The sequence below is a fragment of the Bombina bombina genome, chromosome 6, assembly GCF_027579735.1.
Source record: "Bombina bombina isolate aBomBom1 chromosome 6, aBomBom1.pri, whole genome shotgun sequence".
Lineage (NCBI taxonomy): Eukaryota > Metazoa > Chordata > Amphibia > Anura > Bombinatoridae > Bombina > Bombina bombina.
The window spans coordinates 719,819,736-719,847,088 of NC_069504.1; the positions used below are offsets into that span (position 1 = coordinate 719,819,736).

The 27,353-nt window shown below is 36.8% G+C and overlaps 1 long non-coding RNA gene across 1 annotated transcript; it reads right to left on the reverse strand.

Annotated features, from left to right (window-relative positions):
- Positions 1-498: 498 nt before the first annotated feature.
- On the reverse strand, positions 499-26,889 carry LOC128663541 (uncharacterized). Its single transcript, XR_008402882.1, has 8 exons — positions 26,812-26,889; positions 22,688-22,829; positions 20,006-20,114; positions 16,786-16,867; positions 15,837-15,912; positions 8,293-8,426; positions 1,957-2,044; positions 499-706 (listed from the first exon to the last, which is right to left on the reverse strand). It is a non-coding gene; the product is annotated as an uncharacterized LOC128663541 (long non-coding RNA).
- Between the last annotated feature and the right edge of the window lie 464 nt (positions 26,890-27,353).

The window sequence follows — 27,353 nt, forward strand, 5'->3', positions numbered from 1 at the left end:
ACACCAGGAACCTGGAAACCTTAAGCTGGCCGGTGATGTGTGTCCTGAATCTGTCCAAGCTGGAGACGAGGAAAGCCATCAATGACTTATGATAGCAAACAACCTACCCTTATTTCAAAGGGGTGACTTTTTGTACATGTACAATTTAGTTACCCTCTATGGCTTATTGGATAATAGGGCTCTAAAAACCTGCTACTCCTTATCAATAACCACCCTGTTGCCTAAGGTTGCTGGTGATCCAGATTACAGCAATTCAACCTACTAAAAAAAGTCTGTTGTCCTCTATCAATTGTGGGTGCCTCATGACCCTCCAAATGCTCATGTTCCACCTCAAGCATGAGCCTCTGCCTTAATCCAAGTCCCCAATGAGTTAGATGTCATGTATCACCAGAATCTAGTAATGCAAATACTGATGTTCCTCGAGAGCAAGAGGTTTATAACTGTAGAACGTAAACATTTCATATTGTAAAGAGCCAAAAATAAAAAACCACACCCATGTAAGAAGTCAAAGCTTTATTGACACACAGCAACACAACACTTAAAATAGCAGCCAGAGGTCATAAATCCAAATTACATCCATGTTTATCGTTCAAGGTAGTCGAAGAAAAATGCTGCACTTCTGCCATAACCTTTTATCCCTGTGCGCACCGTGTGTGTATATAAGTTTAATTGTTCATCTTTAAAAGAGAGACAGCTATGAGAGAACCTGCAATAAATAAAAAAATTAAAATGAGCACATGGGACAAACATTCATGCCAAACAGAAGTTTCCATCCTACAATACAATCATCTGACCAATAACATAGCTAGGTAGGTTCATAAGCTAATTTTTAGACCTTGAAGGCCACCTCTAATCTGAATGCATTTTGACAGTTTTTCACCACTAGAGGGCATTAGTTCATGTGTCATGTAAATAACATTGAGCTCACACACGTGAAGTTACCTAGGAGTGAGCAATGATTGGCTAAAATGCAAGTTTGTCAAAAACTGAAATAAGGGGGCAGTTTGCAGAGCTAATCAGAGGTAAAACGTGTATTTTATAACGGTTGGTTATGCAAACTGGGGAATGGGCAATAAAAGGGATTATCTACTTTTTTTAAAAAAAAAAAAAAAAAAAAAAAAAAAAAAAAAAAAGTCTGGTGCGACCGTCACTTTACGACTAGCGACCCAGTAAACTTATAGTGAAGTACCGCTTGGGACTCTTAGAACACTGCTGGCTCAGAATGAAAGCTGCTACTGATCCTATCAAAAGCTCTCGTTACACAGCTGGGGTCGGGCAACTAGCGCTTCCTGATGAGCAGCAGTTTCTGCCCAAGACCTGCAGTGGTCTTCAGTACTTCTAACCCCTTTGGACTGATATTCATTTTATTGCATAATTTATAATAAAATCAATTTATATTAAATTGCGCAAGTTGTGCTTTGGCTAGCTCAAAGGGACACAAGTCAAAATTTAACCTTTATGATTCAGATAGAATATGCAATTTTTAACAACTTTCCAATTTACTACCATTAAGATGTGCAGTCTTTTTATATTTACACTTTGAGTCACGAGTAGCAACACAGTAAGTACCATGGGCTGTTTGGATTAACTTGATTGGTTAAATATATTGTAATATAATTTGAATATACCTATTTTATTTGCACTGCCAATTGTACCACAGTCTGCAACATTTTAAGAACCACTGTTCTAGACAACTAAACTTGTATAGGGTCCTCTTTTTAAAAAGGAATTATAAAAATAGGAATGTATATTTTTATTTCATTAGGACAACACATTTTATTTCTCCTTCTAAAAACAGACAAAAATATGCACTTCCAGTCCAGTGCTTAAACAATATGCTGCATATTAAATAAGTCACTGCTGTGATCAGTCCCATTACAAAGCAAGTGAGCAAATATGCTATTAACCATTCCTGAATGTCAATACACTACCAAACGCAAAACCGTTCATTCTTACCTAGCTTAATGTCACTGGGCTAAAGTCACAAGTTGTGTTCCAATTATTCAATAGTTGCATAAAGGCGTTGGATTAGGTTCTCTGTAATCTGTGGGGGGAAAAAAAAAAAAAAAAAAAAAAAAACACACACACACTTAGCGTAAGAAACCAGACAACTTGATGCTTTAGGTGCATCAAGTATACAAATGTACAGAGTTGTTGCCTTTCCCATATTAGCATAAAAAAAAAAAAAAAAACTTGATTTGAGAAATATCCTCCGTCTGTTTTGCATGAAAATCTAAACGGTGAAGAATTCTTTTGAAGTGAAAAACAAGAATGAAGTGAAAAGTGATGGTATGGAAACCATTTATCTTTTGGGGACTACCTACCCAACTGCTAAGAATTCACAACACATGCTATCAGCTCATCACATAAGGGAAAATTGTGCCAAAGGCAACTTCCCTAACTATACATGGCCATAGGAACCGATTGCGCTCCGTTTCCAATTCCCATGATCACAGAATGTGGGAACAGCCGCACTCTGCTCCCACAGCCAGTAGACACAGTTGGCAGTCACAGAATGAAATGTTTACCTTCTGACCATGTTGAGAAGACATTTCCCTAACTATTTCCCTTCGGCTCAGAGATAGCACATGAAGTAAACATTAACTGGGTCAGCGCTCAAGTCATAAAAAACAAACAATATTGTACACAATATCGTATCAAAGGTGCGCACACAAATATAATATATGACAGACTGTAAAATATGATAGTACAATCAAAAAAGGCAAAACAAATAATCACATAATTGGGGGAAATTGATTAACTCAGTTGAGAAATATCTGACCAGATGATCTCAATCCAATTTTATGAGCAGTCTGTTCTCTTCGAATGGTAAAAAATACAAACAATGTCCTAAAAGACAAAAGTAGAAGAGACGCCTTATGCAGTCTCTTACACTTGGAGATTCACATGTATTCAATATACAGGGTACTCACAAGGAGAATGCAAGCCAAGGCTTCGAAGCCGCTCGGCTGATTCATCCTCTCCACCAAGGAGCATGAACGTGTGTCGATTCCTCACACCTATGAAAGCATAAGCACCGGGCAAAGAAAATGCCAGATTACACAAATTGATGTCTTTTCAGATGATTTCTTGTAACTGTTACATCAAGGTCAGTCACATCCTGAAGACCCCACCGGTAAAGGAATTTCTTTGAACCAGTGACGGTATGGAGAGACAAATAGGAGGGACCATTTACCATTTGGTCACTACCTACCCAATTGCTAAGAATCCACAACACATGCTATCAGCTCATTATATAAGGGAAAAGTGTGCCAAAAGCAACTTCCCTAACTATGCATGGCCTAAAGAACCGATTGCACTCTGCTTCCACTTCCCATGACCACAGAATGTGGGAACAGCCGCACTCTGCTCCCACAGCCAGTAGACACAGTTGGCAGTCACAGAATGAAATGTTTACCTTCTGACCATGTTGAGAAGACATTTCCCTAACTATATCCCTTAGGCTCAGAGAGATAGCACATGAAGTAAACATTAACAACTGGGTCAGCGCTCAAGCCATAAAAAACAAACAATATTGTACACAATATTGTATCAGAGGAGCGCACACAAATAAAATATATATGACAGACTGTAAAATATGATAGTACAATCAAAAAAATAAAAATGATCACACAATTGGGGTAAATGGATTAAAGTCAGTTGAGAAATCTGTGACCAGATGATCTCAATCCAATATTATGAGCAGTCAGCTCTCTTTGAACAGTGAAAAAAAAAAAATGTCCTAAAAGACAAAAGTAGAAGAGATGCCTTATTATGCAGTCTCTCTTATACTTGGAAATTCACAAGTATTAAATACACAGGGTACTCACAAGGAAAATGCACACAGTGCAATTCAGACAAGCCAAGGTTTCGGAGCCACTCGGACGATTCACTTTCTCCACCAAGGAGCATGAACGTGTGTCAATTCCTCACACCTATGAAAGCATAAGCACCGGGCAAAGAAAATGCCCAATTACACAAATTGAAGTATTTTCAGAGGATTTCTTGTAACTGTTCCATCAAGGTCAGTCACATCCTGAAGACCCCACCGGTAAAGAAATCTCTTTCAACCACTGAAGGTATGGAGAGACAAATGGAGGGACCATTTACCTTTTAGTCACTACCTACCCAATTGCTAAGAATCCACAACACATGCTATCAGCTCATCACATAAGGGAAAATTGTGCCAAAGGCAACTTCCATAACTATGCATGGCCAAAAGAATCGATTGCACTCTGCTTCCACTTCCTATGACCACAGAATGTGGGAACAGCCGCACTCTGCTCCCACAGCCAGAAGACACAGTTGGCAGTCACAGAATGAAATGTTTACCTTCTGACCATGTTGAGAAGAGACATTTCCCTAACTATATCCCTTAAGCTCAGAGAGATAGCACATGAAGTAAACATTAACAACTGGGTCAGCGCTCAAGCCATAAAAAAAACAAAAAAAAAAAAAAAAAAACAATATTGTACACAATATCGTATCAGAGGTGCACACAAATAAAATATATGGAACGTAAGACTGTAAAATATGATAGTACAATCAAAAAAGGCAAAACAAATGATCACACAATTGGGGAAAATTGATTAAAAAGTCAGTTGAGAAATATGACCAGATGATCTCAATCCAATATTATGAGCAGTCAGCTCTCTTTGAATGGTGAAAAATACAAACAATGTCCTAAAAGACAAAAGTAGAAGAGACGCCTTATGCAGTCTCTTATACTTGGAGATTCACATGTATTCAATATAAAAAGGGTACTCACAAGGAGAATGCACACAGTGCAATTCAGACAAGCCAAGGATTCGGAGCCGCTCGGCTGATTCACCCTCTCCACCAAGGAGCATGAACGTGTGTCGATTCCTCACACCTATGAAAGCATAAGCACCGGGCAAAAAAAAAATGCCCAATTACACAAATTGAAGTCTTTTCAGATGATTTCTTGCAACTGTCCATCAAGGTCGGTCACATCCTGAAGACCCCACCGGTAAAGAAATTTCTTTGAACCAGTGACGGTATGGAGAGACAGATAGGAGGGACCATTTACCATTTGGTCACTCCCTACCCAATTGCTAAGAATCCACAACACATGCTATCAGCTCATCACATAAGGGAAAAGTGTGCCAAAGGCAACTTCCCTAACTATGAATGGTCAAAAGAACCGATTGCACTCTGCTTCCACTTCCCATGACCACAGAATGTGGGAACAGCCGCACTCTGCTCCCACAGCCAGTAGACACAGTTGGCAGTCACAGAATGAAATGTTTACCTTCGGACCATGTTAAGAAGAGACATTTCCCTACCTATTTCCCTTAAGCTCAGAGAGATAGCACATGAAGTAAACATTAACAACTGGGTCAGCGCTCAAGCCATAAAAAACAAACAATATTGTACACAATATCGTATCAGAGGAGCGCACACAAATAAAATATATGACAGACTAAAATATGATAGTACAATCAAAAAAGGCAAAAAAACAAAAATGATCACACAATTGGGGTAAATTGATTAAAAAGTCAGTTGAGAAATATCTGTGACCAGATGATCTCAATCCAATATTATGAGCAGTCGGCTCTCTGAACAGTGAAAAATAAAAAGGTCCTAAAAGACAAAAGTAGAAGAGACGCCTTATGCAGTCTTATACTTGGAGATTCACATGTATTCAATATACAGGGTACTCACAAGGAGAACGCACACAGTGCAATTCAGACAAGCCAAGGCTTCGGAGCCGCTCGGCTGATTCATCCTCTCCACCAAGGAGCATGAACGTGTGTCGATTCCTCACACCTATGAAAGCATAAGCACCGGGCAAAGAAAATGCCCATTTACACAAATTGAAGTATTTTCAGATGATTTCTTGTAACTGTTCCATCAAGGTCAGTCACATCCTGAAGACCCCACCGGTAAAGAAATTTCTTTGAACCAGTGACGGTATGGAGAGACAGATAGGAGGGACCATTTACCATTTGGTCACTCCCTACCCAATTGCTAAGAATCCACAACACATGCTATCAGCTCATCACATAAGGGAAAAGTGTGCCAAAGGCAACTTCCCTAACTATGAATGGTCAAAAGAACCGATTGCACTCTGCTTCCACTTCCCATGACCACAGAATGTGGGAACAGCCGCACTCTGCTCCCACAGCCAGTAGACACAGAATGAAATGTTTACCTTCGGACCATGTTAAGAAGAGACATTTCCCTACCTATTTCCCTTAAGCTCAGAGAGATAGCACATGAAGTAAACATTAACAACTGGGTCAGCGCTCAAGCCATAAAAAACAAATATTGTACACAATATCGTATCAAAGGTGCGCACACAAATATATGTAATAGACTGTATGTAACAGACTGTAAAATATGATAGTACAATAAAAAAAAGGCAAAACAAATGATCACACAATTGGGGTAAATTGATTAAAAAGTCAGTTGAGAAATATCTGTGTCCAGATGATCTCAATCCAATATCATGAGCAGTCTGCTCTCTTCGAATGGTGAAAAATACAATGTCCTAAAAGACAAAAGTAGGAGATGCCTTATTATGCAGTCTCTCATATACTTGGAAATTCACATGTATTCAATATACAGGGTACTCACAAGGAGAATGCACACAGTGCAATTCAGACAAGCCAAGGCTTCGGAGCAGCTTGGCTGATTCACCCTCTCCACTAAGGAGCATGAACGCTTGTTGATTCCTCACACCTATGAAAGCATAAGCACTGGGCAAAGAAAATGCCCGATTGCTGTAATTGAAAGAATGTTTGCCACATCCTGAAGATCCCACCAGTAAAGAAATCTTTCAACCACAGAAGGTAAGGAGACACCAATTATGACTATGTACCCAAATTGCTAAGAATTCAACACATGCTATCAGCTCATCACATAAGGAAAAAAAGTGTGCCAAAGGCAACTTCCCTAACTATGAATGGCCAAAAGAACCGATTGCACTCTGCTTCCACTTCCTATGACCACAGAATGTGGGAACAGCCGCACTCTGCTCCCACAGCCAGTAGACACAGTTGGCAGTCACAGAATGAAATGTTTACCTTCGGACCATGTTAAGAAGAGACATTTCCCTAACTATTTCCCTTAAGCTCAGAGAGATAGCACATGAAGTAAACATTAACAACTGGGTCAGCGCTCAAGCCATAAAAAAAACAAAAACAAAACACCAAACAATATCGTATCAGAGGTGCACACACAAATAAAATATATGGAACGTAAAACTAAAATATGATAGTACAATCAAAAAAGGCAAAACAAATGATCACACAATTGGGGTAAATTGATTAAAAAGTCAGTTGAGAAATATCTGTGACCAGATGATCTCAATCCAATATTATGAGCAGTCAGCTCTCTTTGAACAGTGAAAAATACAATGTCCTAAAAGACAAAAAGTAGAAGAGACGCCTTATGCAGTCTCTTATACTTGGAGATTCACATGTATTCAATATAAAAAGGGTACTAACAAGGAGAATGCACACAGTGCAATTCAGACAAGCCAAGGATTCGGAGCCGCTAGGCTGATTCACCCTCTCCACCAAGGAGCATGAACGCATGTCGATTCCTCACACCTATGAAAGCATAAGCACCAGGCAAAGAAAATGCCCAATTACACAAATTGAAGTCTTTTCAGATGATTTCTTGCAACTGTCCATCAAGGTCGGTCACATCCTGAAGACCCCACCGATAAAGAAATTTCTTTGAACCAGTGACGGTATGGAGAAACAAATAGGAGGGACCATTTACCATTTGGTCACTCCCTACCCAATTGCTAAGAATCCACAACACATGCTATCAGCTCATCACATAAGGGAAAAGTGTGCCAAAAGCAACTTCCCTAACTATGCATGGCCAAAAGAACCGATTGCACTCTGCTTCCACTTCCCATGACCACAGAATGTGGGAACAGCCGCACTCTGCTCCCACAGCCAGAAGACACAGTTGGCAGTCACAGAATGAAATGTTTACCTTCGGACCATGTTAAGAAGAGACATTTCCCTAACTATTTCCCATAAGCTCAGAGAGATAGCACATGAAGTAAACATTAACAACTGGGTCAGCGCTCAAGCCATAAAAGGCATGAGCACCAGGCAAAGAAAATGCCTGATAGCTGTAATTGAAAGTCTGTTTGCTGATGCAAACACAAATGTAAGTCTTGCCAGTTGTCTATTGACAACTGGTTGAACAGGAGGTCAGAACAAATAAAATCTAGCAGTCACTGCAAGTTAATAACAATAAAGCATATGACATATAGGAAAGGTAACAGTAGCTCCAGTCTGCCCTTACCTGAAAACAGTCATCATGGTGCCATTGTAATGAGTGAGAATCATCTAGTGACAGCGTGGAAGCATTTCTTCTGCGTAGAGGTGAAGCGAGCATCTATTCAAAATACGGCATCTCTCCATACACGGTCACATATGCTGAGGAAGAAAAAAAAAGAAAGCTTTCATGTTCTTGTAGTGCCATATATATTTTACTGCAATTAGAAAATACCTCTAAAAGCCACCTTGGTCCCACTAGAAACTAACAACCGTTCTATTTTTCACCACCTCTAATTTTATCTGCACAATAGCAAAATAAGCTTGCACCTTAAAAACAATTTTACATTTCAGCAGAGGGTATTAGAATACTTTTTTTTTAGTGTTAAAGTTATAAATTATAAAATGGAGCTCAAAATGTAAAATTTTGAATTAAAGAACCGTGAAAGAATTTTATGGATAAAGTGAAAGTGTTCTCCCCAAGACCTTTTTGATTAGGGCACTAGTCTACTATTTTACTGACCCCAGATAAAATGTAAGCCAATATTAAGCTAAAATAGCCAATATTCATTTTTTCCAATGTTTTCTTGCCTAAATTAAAAACTTATACAAAATTGTGCAATTAATGTGCGCTTTGCATTATAACATTTTCTGCCAAAGTATTGCACTGCCCCCACTCAGCAACTTCCTCATCCCACCAGGATGGCTACATTTTCTGTGAGTGTTTTAGCCCTGTATCATAAAATAAATAAATCTACAGTGTGCTTTACTTCATACACTACTCCCTTTTTTACAGTTAGTATTCCTATCAAGGGACATATATGTTAATATATTCACAATTATAAGGGAGATTAAAGTGACAAACTTTTCTGGTCCAGTAATTTTAAGAGACTATGCAATTTACTTATATTAACTAAATGTACTGTAAATAAACGTAGAAGTGCAAAAAGAGTTCAAGAGATTAAAGTGAACTTCACAATAGAGGAAGAACAATAGCCTGATAAATAACCATGTACCCATCAAATGATGGTCCCTTTACACAAATAAACTGGAATGGGTACACGTCACAACATAACACATATGTATATTAGAAAGTGTTCTCCGCAGGGCATATTTAGTGGGTACCACCAGCTCATTTTACAGACCACCTAACTAAAGCCAGTATTCAGATAAAATAAGCAAATAAATATTTGTAGTTCAAATTATCATTTAATCAACATGTGTTAAAAACTCAGCAATTAATGTGCGATTTGGTTTAACAAGGGACACTAAACCCATTTGTTTTCTTTCATGGATTAGAGCAGCAATTTTAAGCAACTTTCTAATTTACTCCTATTTGTCTTTGTTCTCTGGCTATCTTTATTTAAAAAGCAGGAATGTAAGCTTACCAGCTGGCCCATTTCAAGTTCAGAACCCTGGATAGCGCTTGCTTACAGGTAAGTCGCCAATAAGCAAGCATAACCCAGGTTCTCAACCAAAAATGGACAGGCTCCTAAGCTAAACATTCCTGCTTTTTAAATAAAGATAGCAAGAGAACAAAGAAAGTGATTATGGGATTAAATTAGTAAATTGCCTCCTCTAAATCATAAAAGCATTTTTTTTGGGGGGGGGGGGGGGATTTAGTGTCACTTTAAAGTAAATGTAAAGTTAAAGCGTTTACCTAAAGTGAAACGATAGAAGTTTAAAAAAAAAAAAAATGAATGAGGGTTTAAGTCATGAAATCTTTAGGATATACTTAACCGTCAGATATATTTCACTATAAACGCTACACGGATAAGAGCTCAAGCTCCGGTCGCCATTTTCATCAATTGACAGATGACTCATCTGCAATAAACTAATCGTTTTCCCCCGGGCAGTGACAATTGTGCAAAGAGACTGAACGCAGAGGAGTCATCTGTCAATCAATTGATGAACATGGCGACCGGAGCTTGCGCTCTTATCCGTGTAGCGTTTAGCGAAATCTCTCGATAAGTATATCCTAAAGATTTCAAAAATGAAACTCATTCATTTACCTTCTATGGTTTCACTTTAGGTAAACGCTTTAACTTTACATTCACTTTAAGTAATATTTATAAACATCAGGATCATCTTATGATGAAGGCTGCTAGACATGAACGCTATTAGACGATAAGGGCTTTTAAATGTCACAATACTAATTGTGCAACATGTAATTCGGCTTCCTCTTATTTGCAAGGAGCACTGAAAGATGTTCCTGCAATTAAATATTGCTCGACTAGATTTACATTTTGTAATCTAATACATTAATGATTTATTGCTAGGCTTAAACAACCCCCAATTTATATTTTTGGTGTAACAGCAAGTTGGGGGGAAATAAAAAACAAAAACCTTATACTTCTATTAGCAAATGGACTTTATTTTCATGCAATTCTTTAATAGATACTTCTGTAGAAAGTGTGCACTTGTCTGGAGAACTAGAAGGCAGCAGTTTTGCAAGAATGCTTTTGAGCACTAGATTGCAGCAGACTACACACAATGTACAATATTGTTACAAGCATTTTTGCAAAACTCCTACAATATGGTTCTCCTGACACATGGATGCTCCTGAACCTATATGCATATTTTTTCTTTTGTTTTACTTAGCAAATTTATATTCTATTATCCTATGTTAATTGACATAACCTGATACAGAGACATAGGTTGTCCTGAAAAATGAACAAGATTACCAAAAGTTCTAGTATCAGAGAAAAAAAAACTACTGCTGCTGATCAAGGCCTATAGATTGCGTTGTTTGTGGTTTGCTCCCCAAATGTTAAGCTTTTTTGTGAGGTACCCATATAACATACATTAAACATTAGAAAATAACTTTAGTTTACAGAAATAGAATGAGTAAATGCCACCACACGCAAAATTGTAAAGATTCCACTCTCTATCGTATGAGTTAATGTGAAGTGTAAGGAACAGGATCCAACATAACCGATTTGTGAATGTGTGCTGCTTATGTCACACAGGGTGCAAGAATACGAGAGATGGAAGCTTCATCAATTGGCACCACTAAAAGTTTAAAATAAAAAGTGCAGTTTTGAAGACTGCAGCCAGCACAGGAGGGAAAATAATGTCTTAGCGAGTATTAACCCACTACATGGTGCAGACACATTAAAAAGGGACACTAAACCCAATTTTTTTCTTTTTGCGATTCAGATAGATAATGCAATTTTAAGCAAATTTCTAATTTACTCCTAATATCAAATTTTCTGTGTTCTCTTGCTATCTTTATTTATAAAGCAGGAATGTGATGCATAGGAGCCGGCCCATTTCTGGTTGAGAACCTGGGGTTATGCTTGCTTATTGGTGGGTAAATGTAAGATTCCAATAAGCGCTATCCATGGTGCTGAACCTAAAATGGGCTGGCTCCTATGCATCACATTCCTGCTTTTAAAATAAAGATAGCAAGAGAAGAAAAATTAAAAGAAGTAAATTAGAAAGTTGCTTAAAATTCCATGCTCTATCTGAATCATGAAAGAAACCATTTCGGTTCAATGTACCTTTAATAAGAAGCTACCTAGAACTAAATGCTAATCTGGATTAAGAATCTAAAACACCCCCCCCCCCCATTTAAAAGTATACAGATTGCAAGCAGCAATATACATATGCTAAGTTATATAGCTCACATATACTACAAAGAAAACACCTACCTATGTATCTACTCAAAGAATATCATGAGAATGAAGCAAATTTGTGTGCAAAAAGAAATTGGAAAAGAGATTGTGGGTTTAATATCCCTTTTTAAAGGAATAGTAAGTGGTAGTATCCTTCACTTACAAATGTATATTACCCCTTCCTATTCCTTTAAAAAGGGACATTAAACCCACAATTTCTCTTTTCCAATTTCTTCTTGCTCTCAAACTTGCTTCATACTCATGGTATTCTTTGTTGAGTAGATACATAGGTAGGTGTCTGGAGCACTACATAACAGGAAATAGTGCTGCCATATAGTGCTCTTGCAAATGGATAACATTCTTGTAAAACTGCTGCCATCTAGTGCTCTTGCAAATGGATAACATTCTTGTAAAACTGCTGCCATATAGTGCTCTTGCAAATGGATAACATTCTTGTAAAACTGCTGCCATATAGTGCTCTTGCAAATGGATAACATTCTTGTAAAACTGCTGCCATATAGTGCTCCAGAGCTTAACTCAGCTTAAAAAAAAAAAAAAAAAAAAAAAAAAATCGCCATTCAAAATTGGTTTTTGGAAATCCCATGCACTGCAGGCCGGGGACCTAATGGACGGCACTCCCAGGCTTCACAGGAGTGCTGGTGATGTCACCACGTACGCACGTGATGACATCACAAAGGGGCTGAACCAGGATGCACCGATAGCAGAAAGGGAGCTGGATGGGGAATTCCTACAAACCCTAGAGAATAACATACAGTAGACATGGTGTACACTTTTCTCCTCAACTGCATCCATTTGAATAAGTTGTTTTCAGGGAACACCTACAACTGGTAGCAACTCTTTCAGCAATATGCATTTTTTCCGTTTAACCTCTTAACGAACAGTGCCGTACAGGCGCAGTAGTTTATTAGCCCTAAAGGATGCCGCTGTCCTGGGCTTTCTGCAGCAATCTAGCTGACAGTGGCGAGATTGCTCTATTCTGCATGTCCCACTCGAGAAAAGAGCCGTGTGTGAATCCTACACTGCACAAAAGGAAAAAAACACACTACAGCCACACTTAATCTTACAAGCTACATGATTAACCCCTACACTGTATCAAGTTCATACTTTACCGTTATCTTGTGGGATTTAACAAAAAAATAATCATAGTAAACTTTCTTTAGCGGAGAACGGAAATAAAGGGACATCTAAGGCGCATGATCCTGTGCTAGTCCTGGGACAAGCATACAGATTCTTACATTTGGTCTTTAATGGGATGAGGCTACCAAAGACACAGAGGTCACATACGGTCATTTTTTACAGAGATACTAAGGTGATATTTTATCGTCAGCCTTTTACAGATTTGCTACATCACTTTCAAATGATTCAGCATTTGGTTGTCTCTTTAAAAGTACAACTCCATCAGATCTGAAACCGTTTGTCTTAATACAGAATTAAAGGGACACTGAAGTCAAAATAAACTTTGAATGATTCAGAAATGACATGCAGATTTAAGACATCAAAATTTTGCAGTCTTTTTATATTCACACTTTCTGGGGGAACAAGCCCCTACTGAGCACGTGCACAAGCTCACAGGGTATATTTTTCTTTTTAGGAGCATGTCCATAGGCTTAAGAAGTACGTGCCCATGTCTTAAGCACTGCATGGCACAAGGGTTTGCAACAATGCTCAAGACATCCGCTCGAGCCTACCTCATTATGCTCTTATGAAAAGTTTAAGCAAAAAGGGGGGGGGGGGGTGAGTGTGAGGTACATTATAAAGAGAAGTAAAATAAAGCGTGAGGTACATTATAAAAAGTAAAATAAAGCGTGAGGTACATTATAAAAAGTAAAATAAAGCGTGAGGTACATTATAAAGAGAAGTAAAATAAAGCGTGAGGTACATTATAAAAAGTAAAATAAAGCGTGAGGTACATTATAAAGAGAAGTAAAAGAAAGCGTGAGGTACATTATAAAAAGTAAAATAAAGCGTGAGGTACATTATAAAGAGAAGTAAAATAAAGCGTGAGGTACATTATAAAGAGAAGTAAAAGAAAGCGTGAGGTACATTATAAAAAGTAAAATAAAGCGTGAGGTACATTATAAAAAGTAAAATAAAGCGTGAGGTACATTATAAAGAGAAGTAAAATAAAGCGTGAGGTACATTATAAAAAGTAAAATAAAGCGTGAGGCACATTATAAAGAGAAGTAAAATAAAGCGTGAGGTACATTATAAAAAGTAAAATAAAGCGTGAGGTACATTATAAAAAGTAAAATAAAGCGTGAGGTACATTATAAAGAGAAGTAAAATAAAGCGTGAGGTACATTATAAAGAGAAGTAAAAGAAAGCGTGAGGTACATTATAAAGAGAAGTAAAATAAAGCGTGAGGTACATTATAAAGAGAAGTAAAATAAAGCGTGAGGTACATTATAAAAAGAAGTAAAATAAAGCGTGAGGTACATTATAAAGAGAAGTAAAAGAAAGCGTGAGGTACATTATAAAAAGTAAAATAAAGCGTGAGGTACATTATAAAAAGTAAAATAAAGCGTGAGGTACATTATAAAGAGAAGTAAAAGAAAGCGTGAGGTACATTATAAAAAGTAAAATAAAGCGTGAGGTACATTATAAAGAGAAGTAAAAGAAAGCGTGAGGTACATTATAAAAAGTAAAATAAAGCGTGAGGCACATTATAAAGAGAAGTAAAATAAAGCGTGAGGTACATTATAAAAAGTAAAATAAAGCGTGAGGTACATTATAAAAAGTAAAATAAAGCGTGAGGCACATTATAAAGAGAAGTAAAATAAAGCGTGAGGTACATTATAAAGAGAAGTAAAATAAAGCGTGAGGTACATTATAAAGAGAAGTAAAAGAAAGCGTGAGGTACATTATAAAGAGAAGTAAAAGAAAGCGTGAGGTACATTATAAAGAGAAGTAAAAGAAAGTTGTACACAAATATTCTGACAGACTGAAGCAAAGAGTTAGTGATCATTACAGCATCCCAGAACCAGTTCTCACCTATAGAGGCAATAGGAAATTAAGTAACTGAACAAGGTACAGTTTATATAGAGGGTGTGCGAGTTCTAGATGTGTTACAATAGTCACATTTTATATATACTGATGAACCTATGAGATTGTGACAAAACAAGTTGAAATCCTTAAAAATGCCAAATGCTTAAGTTTTGTTTTGTGATTTGGAAATAAACTATTTTAAAACAGCTTTCCTTATTACTTCTATTATCAAATGGGCTTCATTCTCTTGTTATCCTTTGCTGAAAGAACATTGCACTACTGGCAGCTAGCTGAACACATCTAGTTAGCCAATCACAAGAGACAAATGTCTGCAGGAACCAATAAGCAGCTAGCTCCCTTTACTGTAGGATATGTGCATATTCTTTTTTTGACCAGAAATACCAAGAGAAAATTGAAGTGAATTTAGATGTGAGGTAGACATAGATATTCCTTCCACCTGGGCCATGTGAATTTTTAAACCCGGAACCTTAGTGACTTAGCATTAAGTGCCATTGCTATGACAATGAGACTTAAGCAATTTTAATAAAAAAAAACAAAAAACAAAAAAAAAACACCACAACCCCCCTGCTGTGTTCAGTCTGGTAACCATTTTTCTAAACCAAGTAAGCAGAACATAAAAAGGGATATGAAACCCAAATGTTCTGGGTAGCGCTTGCCGATTGGTGGCTAAATGTAGCCAATAAATCAGCAAGCGCTACCCAGGGTTCTGAACCAAAAATGGGTGGCCTCCTAAGCTTACATTCCTGCTTTTTCAAATAAAGATTAAGAGAACGAAAATTTAATAATGAGTAAATTGGAAAGTTGCATGCTCTATCTGAATCATGAAATAAAAACATTTGGGTTTTTATATCCCTTTTAGATGCAGGGAAACAAAAATGCAAGCATTGAAAGTTGTAAATGCTACATCTTCACAACCACTCAGGCTTACCTGGGCTGATGTAACGGAGAAATGTTTCATGTAGACATTTTGTCCAGTGCTTGAACATCTGTATATAAAACAAAATCTATATACAGAAAACAGAATTAGTGTAAGAAACTAGACAACCTGGTGCTCTAAATGCACCCAGTGTACAAAAAGTACAGAGTTAAAGTTGCCTTTCCCATATTTAAGCCAAACATATTATACATAATAAATTATACATAATTATAAAAATATTGTACAATAGATAACCAAACAAACTGAAATCTGATTAGCTTCCCATGATCACAGACAGGGAGAGCAGCCGCACTCTACTCTCACTATCCGTGACCACTTCAGCAGACACAGAATTCAATGTGTTCATTTACCATACTACGAATTATAACTTTATACAGAATAATAATAATCAAACAATATACATATATATCAACGTAGCATTCTGAACACGTCTGAGGACGGATGAATCTGGTTGAATCCTTGTCATACTTGAATGGTGCCCAGCAAAGTCTCATCTTGTTCAGCAGAATGACGTAGCAGATCTTGAGCAGCAGAGGTGTCCTTTTCATGCAGCAAACAGCAGCTTGACCGGATAACCTTAAACAAATGTTAATGGGAGATGCACAGGAGACAGATATACATTCACAATAGACCAAGAAAAAAAAAATGCCAAAAAGGCATTTGGAGGTACAGATTGGAATCTGCCTAGCTTTCCATGATCACGGGTGGTGAGAGCAGTCGGCCGCACTGTCCCCACTGCCTATAAACACAGTTGTCAAACACAGAATACAATGTATACCTCCACCTGCCTTTGTTATGGCAAATGATCAAACATCAAATCATAAAACCTTAGCTTAACATCAGAATTAAGGTTTCTGCTTTATAATTTATAAAGCAGTTGGTTACAAAATCAAATCTAATATATGGGAAAGGCAACAGTAGCCCCAGTCTCTGTCCTTACCAACTTGCAGCCTGGATGTCAGCAGACGCAGTCGAGGTGAAGACCTCTGTACATTATGGCCTCTCGCTTCACATTGCTAGATCTGTTGAGAGGAAACAAAGTTTCAGTTCTTGCACAGCAATACATAAGTAGCTATAAAAAGTAATGTTTGGTTTTTTTAGCTATCCCTATATAAGGCAAATACAGAGAAGGGGGGGTGTAGTGAAGTGTGCTTCTCGCACTGCATGATAAACACAAATATGATCATTCATGTACAGATTATAAGAGCAACCCCCCCCCCCCCCATATCTGTCTAAAAGGTAATGGAAAGAAAGTATTTTCTATCTTTCACATCTGTTTCCCAATGGTGTGTATATAATATATGTTAACATAACATAAAGTGACATAGGGACACAGAAACAAAATTAAATTACAACACATAAGAAAATACAGTAATATTTAAACTTAAACATGGTTTTAAAATATAACTCTAGGATGCTTGACTTATAAATTAAACATTCACGATTCAGCTACAGTATATAATTTAACAACTTTCCAATTTATATTTCTATTACCAAAATTTGCTTTATTCTTTTTGGTATCCTTTGTTGAAGAAAAAAGCCAAGTCGGCTGAAAGGAGCCCAGGAGTGTGCACGTAAAATACAAAGTCTGTCGAAAGAACTGAAATAAGAGGGCAGTCTGCAGAAGCTTAGATACAAGGTAATCAGAGGTAAAAAGTATATTTAATATAACAGTGTTGGTTATGCAAAACTGGGGAATGGGTAATAAAGGGATTATCTATATTTTTAAACAATGACAATTCTGGTGTAGATTATCCCTTTAACAAAAGGATACTAAGCAAAATTGATAACAGAAATAAAATAGGAAACTTGTTTAAATGGATTAGATAGAGATATTTTAAAAAGGACAGTTCACCTAAAAATGTTCTCCAATTTAAATTGTTCTCAATGATCCCTTTTACCTGCTGGAGTGCATTTAATTTTTTCCAATTAACTCCTTTACCCCTATTTTGGCATTTGAAATAGCTTATTTAGCTTGTGGTTTCCCAACCTATTCTGAAAGTTTTGATACTTCTCAGCTATTGCATAACCTAAGTAAACAGCCATCAGAAGAAATTACACTCACAGTGGGGTGCAGGATAGTAAAGTAATAAAATTATTAATTTCCATTGTTCCCTCTATGTATTGAGCTTTAGTTTTCCAGAGAAATATAAGATAAGGAAGCAAGTGTGTGTACACATCGTGATAACATAATGAGATCTGATATTACCTGAAACTCAACCCATTGTAATAGGCTGTGGTTTAAAAGCACAAAACCAGCTACTTCATATACACAAATAAACCTGAAAATGCAATTTCTCACATGTTATCTACTGTAGCTGGTATAAACAAGTCATTGAAAATAAATTAATATAAAAACTATTTTACAGTGTACTGTCCCTTTAAAGGGACAGTCTACACCAGAATTGTTAGTTTTAAAAGATAGATAATCCCTTGTTTACCCATTCCCTAGTTTTGCATAACCAACAGTTATATATTTATATATATTTTACCTCTGCGATTATCTTGTATCTAAGCCTCTGCAGACTGCCCCTTTATTTGTTCTTTTGACAGACTTTTGTTCTTTTGACAGACTTGCAGTTTAGCCAATCAGTGATGGCTCCCAGGTAACTTCACATGCACAGTATTATCTATACGAAAAACATGAACTAATACCCTCTAGTGGTGAAAAACCTGTTAAAATGCATTAAGAGGCGGCCTTCAAGGTCTAAGAAATTAGCATATAAACCTCCTAAGTTAAGCTTTCAACTAAGAATACCAAGAGAACAAAGAAAAATTGGTGATAAAATATTAAATTGTTTAATATTACATGCCCTATCTAAATCATGAAAGTTTTTTTTGGACTAGACTGTTCCTTTAAGTTTCATTTTTTTTTTACCACTGGCTGTTATTATGATCCCATGTGCAAGCAAGTAAACATTTACATTAAAAGGGACAGTCTAGTCAAAATTAAACTTTTATTATTCAGATAGGACTTGTAATTTTATTCAACTTTCCAATTTACTTTTATTATCAAATTTGCTTTGTTTTCTTCTTATTCTTGGTTGAAACTAAACCTAGGTAGGGTCATATGCTAATTTCTAAGTCCTTGAGGGCTGCCTCTTACCACATTTTTTAAATTGCTTTTAACAAGAGACTGTGGGCCATATAGATAATATGGTGTTCAGGCACAGGGAGTTATTTAAGAGTTAGCACAGCACAATACTAAATGCAACTCAATAGATTTGATATAGTCACAGTCATGTGATCAGGGGGGCTTTCAGAAGGTTCTTAGATACAAAGTAATCAGAGGTAAAAAAGAAAAAATTATTATTATTAATATAACTGCTGGCTGTGCAAAACTGGGGGGGGGGTGTAATAAAGGGATTATCTGTCTTTTAAAACAATAATTCTATCGTAGACTGTCCCTTTAATAAATAGCTGCCTATGCTTGTCAATCTTGCTTAAGAAGCTAAAACACTTTGTTTTATCTCAGAAAAAAAAAAAAAGCTATATTGCCCCACAACATACTATTTAATGCCCCTTTAAGAGACAAGATAGATATACACTAGGACTATCAAATTCTTTCCCTATTCCTTTAAGGATAAAAAAGTACAGTCAGGCCTCAAAAAGACACTGCAAGGACAAGTGGACAACATTACAGGGTCATTATAGTGGTAAAATTACATCAGTTCAAATATGTAATTGTAAGACTAGTGATCCTGCACCACTGTGTGGGTTAACACACAGTAGAAATACTGCTTGGGACCCCCAGAGCAGTGCTGGTCCCAATCAGCAGCACTTTCTGCTTGGGACTAGCAGTGCTCTGTGGGTCTTGAGCAGGACATTGTCTAATGCTATGTGTTTAGTCCCAAGCAGATACAATCAGTAACACAACTCAGATGTTTAACTAGCGCCACCAATTGGGACCAGCACTGCTTTGCTGGTCCGAAGAAGTACTTCTACTCTGTGTTTACCCCTTTGCGGGTTAAAACACACAATAATGCAGGGTCGCTAGTCGTAAAATTCCATTTGCTAATAACAAATTAGAGCATGTAATGGTTTGACTATTATCACCATTTAATTATACTATATGTCTGCAACAAAAATGATCTACTGTTATACAGGAAACAGCTCGCATACTATGAATTTAATGTATTTTACAACAATTTAACTCTTACCTGGTTTAACAAAGGAGGCACAAAAACATTTCTTTTGACAATGAAGTAGACACTGTAAGTGTTGGCTGTACGTCACCTGGTGCTGTAGATCTGATAACTTTAGCATCACCTACAGATACGGGGGGAAAAAAAAAAAATACATACTACTTAAAGGGACATTCCAGTCAAAATCTAAATGCACATAGATGAATTACATCTTTGATTAGAAACATATTTACAATATACATGTATTAGCAAAAATGTTTCTAGTAAAAGTTATCACTATTTTAGTGTTAACATTTTTCTCTGCACGTGCATGTGAAGCATTGCTAGATATTGTCACTATACCCACATTTTAAATAATGCAGCTGCTCAGATCATCACTGGGGCTTGTATCATGTCAGCAATGAACAAATTGAGTAATTACCAGATGGTACCAGCACCTTAGGCTCTCTAAGCAAGTGCTGTGTTTAAAATGCTGGTGCACGGTGCATACTTAAATACACTTTGGAAACAGCTATAGCTTTTATTAGAAGCATTTTTGATAATGCATTTATATTACAAAATTGCTTCTGTTCAATACCGAAATGCACCCATGTGGTTTCCAATTTTGGCTGGAATATCCCTTTAACGTAAGAAACAGGACATTGTGGTAAATTTGCATTGCCTATAGTTAATACTCAAGTAGAAAATGCAGAGATAAAACACTTAGAATGAACCTTAGATATGAACATAAAGTCTTAAGGTCTATATTCTGGGCTGTACAGCATATTTAGCGGGTTTAAGTGGTTAGCTATATGACCAAATGCTTCAAAACTACCACCTAACAGTCACTCCATATCATCATTTCATAAATGCAACAATTATAAATTAAAGAGCATAAGAAGGGAAAGAAGAGTAAGAAATCCAGGTGTCTGTGGAATGGTAGAAAAGGATCAGGAAATAGGTTAGTAAAGATTTGGTAATTATAGACAGTGACAGAGCAATATTAAATACAACAAGAGTTTACCATGAATGTTAGTTGTGCATTTTCTAGGCTGGGCTTGCATGGGACATATGATGGGGAGCATGACCTAAGGCTGAGGAGACAAACGTGTAATGTACCACAGTATATAACTAGCCTTGGTAGCTTCAGCAGGGGCCCTCTGCTTCCACTTCCCAAAGACACAGCTGCTATGAAGACCGTTTACTGTACCTACTGCTAATGAACATATGGAGAAGAGAGATCTTTGCCAAAGAGGAGTTACTTGGATATAGCATGTGTGATGCAGTCATGTAGGAAAAAGACGACAAGGGTTCTTAGAGTACTTTGAAAAGGAGAGATATAGTGGTCATGTACTTTAATAGGAGAAATGCATTAGGCTATTTTTATTTAATATAGACTATAAAGTCAGAAACTTTACTTTGAAAAATAGGGGAAAAAGGGAAAATTCAAAATGCTATATTAGAGGTAAATTATTTTAATTTTAAATTATCATGCTCATAGGCGTCAAGAGACAATTTACAATCCACCATAGCTTTACAGCTGTATCCATGGGCACAGGGAGCAGGCGCGCACTGCTCCATATGTCCAAAAAAACAGCTGCCACCATGTGCAGAGAGCTCACTGTAACATCTGCCAGTGATCATGTTGGGTCTAACAGGTAAGAAGAACGTAAATTATGCTGTTAAGCAGCCATTGAAAATAAGGGGGGGGATAAAATGCCATGCTAGAGGCAGTAATTTATTTTAGACTATACATGCCCAAAAGGCTTCAGAAACAGTTTACACCCCACCATAGCCTTACAGCTGTAGCCACGGGCACCAGAAGCAGGTGCGGACTGCTCTTAGTGTCCGTAACTACAGCTGCCACCATGTGCAGAGAGCTCACTGTAACGTCTGCCAGTGACCATGTTGGGACTATCAGGAAGGAAGAAAGTAAAATTATGCTGTTAAGCAGCCATTGAAAATAAGGGGGGGGGAGAATGCCATGCTAAAGGCAGTAATTTATTTTAGACTATACATGCCCAAAGGCTTCAGAAACAGTTTACACCCCACCATAGCCTTACAGCTGTAGCCACGGGCACCAGGAACAGGTGCGGACTGCTCTTAGTGTCCATAACTACAGCTGCCACCATGTGCAGAGAGCTCACTGTAACGTCTGTCAGTGACCATGTTGGGAATATCAGGAGGGAAGAAAGTAAAATTATGCTGTTAAGCAGCCATTGAAAATAAGGGGGGGGGGATGCCATGCTAAAGGCAGTAATTTATTTTAGACTATACATGACCAAAGGCTTCAGAAACAGTTTACACCCCACCATAGCCTTACAGCTGTAGCCACGGGCACCAGGAGCAGGTGCGGACTGCTCTTAGTGTCCGTAACTACAGCTGCCACCATGACAGAGAGCTCACTGTAACGTCTGCCAGTGACCATGTTGGGTTTTACGGGAGAGAAGTAAATTATGCTGTTAAGCAGTCTTTGAAAATAGGGGGAAATAAAATATAATCCTAGGGGCAGAAATTAATTTTAGACTAGTCACATGTCCAGAGGCTTCAGAAACAGTTTACACTCCACCATAGCTTTACAGCTGTAGTCACGGGCACCAGGAGCAGCCGCGGACTGCTCTTAGTGTCCGTAACTACAGCTGCCACCATGTGCAGAGAGCTCACTGTAACGTCTGCCAGTGACCATGCGACACCTACATATTAATAACCTGTACTTACCTGCAACCTGGTCTCACAGCCTTGTGGAAGAAAATTAAGCTGTCATATGCTTGAAGTTTCCATAAAACCATTCTGCCATCCAACACCTGTTTCTAACCACTGGAGCCATTTTTGAGCTGGACAGATATTCCGAACAAGCCAGCTAGAAGAGACAAAATAGACTTAATACATTTACATTATAGATTCCAGAGAAGTAACCTAGCAGAGGTAGTCAGGCTATGGCAACAGTATACTAAAGGGATTTATTATAATAATTTGAGAAACCATTATTTAGCCTGTGAGAGAGAATATATATATATATATATATATATATATATATATATATATATATATATATATATATATATATATATATATATATATATATATATATATATATATATATATATATATATATATATATATATATATATATATATATATATATATATATATATATATATATATATTTTTTTTTTTTTTTTTTTTTGAGTACTTGTACAAATGCACCGATACTTAAACCGGTACCTCCAATTCCAACCCATATGCCATCTTGTGGCATTTTTCAAACTGCATGTTCCCATTTCATTTTAAGCTGGAGTGGAGACTTAACTAAAAATTGTTCTGCCAATACAAATTGCTGTTATTTGTATTATTGTACATCAGAGCAGTCATTCAGACAAACCCCTGAAGTACTGGGCAGTTAATAAACAGATTTAATGGCCCAAAAATATCTTTCTAACCCATGCAGTAGTGTGAAAAGTGAAAGACTGTTCAGCTTAGCATCAAACGTCCTTGCTGTTAGCAAAAACAGACTTATAGCTGAACATGCAGAGATGCTTCTGTTCCTTAATAAGAATTTTCCACTAACTTTTGAAAAAATTGCTAGCTTGCCTGTTATACTGCTAGTTCTAGTCTTGCACAATTGTGCTCAAAACATATTGTACTCTGAGGAACAACCTTAGCCAGGACTGGACTGGGAATAAAAAGCAGCCCTGGAAAAATATGAAGACCAGCCCTATTTTCTGTTGAGTCAGTAGAATGCAAATGCCCCATTTTTCTCAAAGGGGATTACTCGGTACTCCTTCCCCAATATTATTTTCAGAATTAAATTATATTACTTTGTATTAAGTACAAATGTTAGATTGATGAGTTATATAGGCACCCTACAACCCAATTGCACCCAGTAATCCCCCCTTTAAATTGTAGCTTTCCAGCCCTAGCTGCTGCAGCTGTTATTTATTGTTGTTTTTTACATGGTATTGTAATATTATTTATAAACATGTTCTGTAAACTTTGTGACCACAAGCACATAAAACTGTTTTATTATTTCAAAATGTCTTTTGAGATACATAATTATAAAGAAGTGATCTTAAATCATTACTCTGTAATGTGCTAGGTAAACTGTCACGACATAAAAAAGTATCGGTAATTGGTATCGGTGAGTATTTGAAAAAAAGTATTGGTACTTGGTCTCAAAAAAATGGTATTGGTGCAATCCTAATACACACACACACACACTGCTGGAGTGCATTGCATTGTTTACAAGTAGCTATTTTACCCTTATTTTGGCATTTGAAATAGCTGATTTAGCCTGTGGTATCCCAAACTATACTGAAAGTTTTTGGACTTAAAAGGACAGTCATTTTGGGAACAAAAACCATTTAAAAAAAAAATTTACTTGACATTTACATTTTTATAATTAAAATCCATTAATATTGTTTGTGCATTTCAAATTTATGAGCTTCCCAGGGCAGGGCAGTCATACGACCCCTGTGTACACCTGCTCATGCAGACTGCCTGGCTTATTCATCCGCGCACAGAAACTGAGCAGTGTTTGAGCATGCTGGTGCACCGGCAACCAATCAGCCTTCTCTGCAAGCTGACATCTCCAAGGCAACCACAAAGCGTCCTCCGTGTCTGCAGCTCAATTTGAGCAGATCTGCATGCAGTGGGTGTTCATTTTCTATTATGAGACCAGCAGAACTATAACAGCTATGTTTTAAATGAAGAAAAGTGTCTGTTTTGTTTACCAAGCCCCTTACAGCAAGTGCCCCAGACTACCTCATCAACAGTGCTAAACTGGGAGCTCCCAAGTACGTTTGTAAAAGGTTTTATACTGGATTTTTAGATCAGTATCTGTGTATCTTATTCTTTATAGTAGTGTCTATTACATGCAGTTAAAGGGACACTGAACCCAAATTTTTTCTTTCGCAATTCAGATAGAGCATGCAATTTTAAGCAACTTTCTAATTTACTCCTATTAATTTTTCTTCGTTCTCTTGCTATCTTTATTTGAAAAAGGCACCTAAGCTTTTTTTTTTCGTTCAGAACTCTGGATAGCACTTTATTGGTGGATGAATTTATCCACCAATCAGCAAGGACAATCCAGGTTGTTCACCAAAAATGGGCCGGCATTTAAACTTACATTTCAAATAAAGATACCAAGAGAATAAAGAAAATTTTCTAATAGGGGTAAATTAGAAAGTTGCATGTTCTATCTGAATCACGAAAGAAAACATTTGGGTTCAGTGTCCCTTTAAATGAAAATTGGTGTATACTGTCCCTTTAATGATTTCATATACTTGTAGTTGCTTAATCAAAATAAAAGCAATTAACTTGTAATGTGTTAGTAAAATATATTTTACATCATAATCCCTTTATTATCTATTCCCTAGTTTTGCATAACCAACGCCGTTATAGAAATATACTTTTTACCTCTGATTAACTTGTATCAATGCTTCTGAAGACTGCCTCCTTATCTCAGACCTTTTGACAGACTTGCATGTCAGGCAATAAATGTGCTTACTCTTAATTAAATCCACGGCCACGTGCACAATGTTATTTATATGAAACACATGAACTAAAGCCCACTAGCAGTAAAAACTGTCAAATAAAAGGCGGCCTCCAAGGGCTTATGAGCCTACCTAGGTTAGCTTTACACTAAGAATACAAAAAGAACAAAGCAAATTGGAAAGTTGTTTAAAATTGCATGCACTATCTGAGTCATGAAAGTTTAAGTCTGACTAGACTGTCCCTTTAAGTCCAAGTAATTGACAAACTAAGTAAACACAGCCAGCAGAAGAAATGACACTCGTGGTGGTTAGAAGAGATAACTAAATAAAATACCTTTTCCATTGTAAGTATTGGGGTTTGGTTTACAAACAGAGACAAGATAAGGAAGCAAATGTGTGTACACAAACTGGTAACATAATTAGATAAATTGTACCTGCAAGGTCAGTCAACCAAGTTTAAAACCAGAAATGTAATATCTTATAAATAAACCTGAAAATGCAATTCCCCATACACTTTATATACTCTGCAGCTGGTATAACAAGTCATTGGAAATACATTAAGCAAAAAACAATTTTACTGTATACTGTCCCTTTAAATAGAAAGGTAAAAACAGAAATGTGCATAAATGCATTTAAATAGAAGCATTTTCACAATACTGTATACAAAACATGCTCAAACACAAAAAAATCCCACTGAATGAATTTAAAGAGTAATTTACTAGCAGGCAAGTTTTTCCTTTTTTTAAAAAAATAAAAAAACCTTCCTTGTGCGAGTAATACACTCATTTATTTAAAATGTTGTCTATTTCTATTGGATACTTCTAGAGACATTTACAGACTGATCTTACACTAAAAAAAAAATCTGCCATTGCAAAAGTTTCTGTTCCTTCCTAGCCTAATTATGTGCTTACCCACAAACAAGCTACACATCCCATTCATTCAGTACAAAGCAGTTTGTTTTTTAAACTCATTTACTTAGGAACTTTTTATCCTCTGAAATCAAGAGTTCTGTCTCTTATTTGTAATCTGAGCTATAGATCAAATCAATGCTACACAACTAAACGTTTATAACATCAAGTAATCTTTTGTAAAAGTTTAACAGCAAAATGCTTACAGTATTAATGGAGAAAGCACACGTAATGAAGATAGTGCATTTATAGGTTTCTGCATTGCAGCTAAACAGTTTACTAGGTCACATTAAAAGCATAATAGGCAGACAATAATTATTGTCTCATATACACACTCATCTGCAGGCAAACACATGATATAAATATCACTGCTCAATATAAGATTCAAATAATATAAGATACAAATCACATATTTAACACAACAAAGCAATGCAAATCTCACCTGCTGCTAAACAGCACGAACACGTCACAATTTTTTTGGCGCAATTTCAGCCTTCCAGAAGCAACCTCATGGCTTTATGATCATGTGGCATACAGCAACCAATCAGAATAAAGGTTTGTTTTTTTTTCTTGTTTTTTTTTTTTTTTTTTTTTAAACATGCTTTATTTGTATGTAACACTACATGATGAAAAGTGAATTTCTGACTAAACAGTTCATTTGTATTTGTATAATGTATACAGCAATATTTAACTTTAAAAATTGGTATGGGGTGACCAACAATAATGCAGGACTGGTTATATCTCCAAAAGCAAAAGGGAACAGTCTTAAAGGGATGGCGGAAAGTCAGAAACAAAAAAAAAAATAAAAAAATGTTAAATTCTAAAAAATGTGTGCTGAAGCAGGGACACACCTGCACACTGCTGCCGACACACTAATGTGTAACGACGCACAGTTTAGAAAGCACTGCTGTAGGGAGTGCTTCATTTGTCTTGTTTAGGAGTAGGGAGAGGTCAGCTATAGTGTAGTGTTCTGTTCTGTGCAAA